Source organism: Mus caroli, chromosome 10 (assembly GCF_900094665.2).
Source record: "Mus caroli chromosome 10, CAROLI_EIJ_v1.1, whole genome shotgun sequence".
Taxonomy (NCBI): domain Eukaryota; kingdom Metazoa; phylum Chordata; class Mammalia; order Rodentia; family Muridae; genus Mus; species Mus caroli.
In genome coordinates, this window is record NC_034579.1 from 75925485 (window position 1) to 75927143 (window position 1659).

Here is a 1659-nt window from a genome sequence, read left to right on the forward strand (position 1 = left end):
TGCATCCCTGGGATGAAACCTACTTGGTCAGGATGGATGATTGTTTTGATGTGTTCTTGGATTCGGTTAGCAAGAACTTTATTGAGGATTTTTGCATCAGACTGAATCTTAATCCTCACATTCCTGATGGCTGGGAATTCTGACTTTGTTTGAACCCTATTAAACACATCGTGGAAAGAGGAGACACTCATCAACTTCTACAAGTTGTTATCTGGTTGCACGTGGGGAGCATGGTATGGACATGCCCCTCCCCATACAAGCTAGTAAACAAATAAATATAATTTAAAAATTAAAACATATCTACATTCATGTAAGGAAAGCTACTCATCCCTTCAAAGTTGCCAAGGATCCTGCCTCAGTTTTCTTCCTCAGTGCTGAAATCAAAGGTGTGTTCCAATTCTCCTCAATCCTTGTCTTACAATTCAGTTTGTTGACCATTTATCTCAGTTCAAGGCACCCAATTCTGAAATATGGATACCATCCAAAGAAATTCAGTTTATCTGATCCTTATGTGATAGTGAAAATTAGAACACTCCTACTAAAAACTACTATCTACTTGTATCTGTTTACATTGCCATTAGGTAGTATAAATGTATATCTTTATCTAGTGAAATACTGTTTAGATATACTTGGAATTTTGGTAATTCAAATCAATGAAATATTACAAAATATTATATGACAAAGCATTTCAATATTAGTTTTGAAGCTGAATAATAATATTTGAGAACTCAGAAGAACAGTGAGCCTAGCATTTCAGTGTCCTTGGTGCAAGCTAGTATTTCAACATACTGATTTATTTATTTGTTTATTTATTTATTATGAAACAAGGTGTCATGCATGAATTTCAAGCTGACTTCAAACTCTCTATGTAGTCAAAGATGTCCACAAGCAAATCAATGGTTTTGATTAGGTTTTTGGTAGTGTGTTGTGTTGTGTTGCATTTTGTTTCTCATGAGGACAAGTTCTCTTGCTGTACTCCATGCTAGCAGATAATTTGCTATTCCCTTGGCTTAGCTTCTCAAGTGCTAGGATTACAGCTGTTTACTCAGTGTATGCTACTTTAAGAGCTTGATACAATTCTAAGGAAGCTCTGGACCTAATGAGCTTCAAACTCAGCTTTAATTATTTTTCACAAAATGTAGATTTTTATGTTAAGAGAACAAAAGATCTGTGTATGAAAAAAAAATGAAGCCACCAAGACCTGAAAGTGTAAGGAAAATTATTTTCTAGCTAATGAAGTCTGCATCACTGCTAACATAAATACTGTGACCTGCCCTAAAGGGTCACCGAAAGCCACAGTTGACTTATAGGTAGTTGGTCAGCTAAGGAGGTCTGGATATACAATGGACATCCCAGATGAGGGCTCTTCTGGGTCTGAACTCTTACCTTTGTGGAATATAACTTGTTCCAGTTAGTATTTCCAGAGATTCATTAAATTATATACAACCAGTTTGTGCCAAGAGAACAGATGGTATGAGAGAAATCATATTTACTGTTTTAAGCATATGCAGACAAACTGTGTTTCAGGGGTTGGGAATGTAGCTCATTTGGTAGAGTGCTTGTCTAGCATGCTGGAAACACTGGGATCAGTTCCTAGAACTACATAAAACAGATGTGATGATGCATGGCTATAATCTCAGTAATTGACAGATGGAAGAT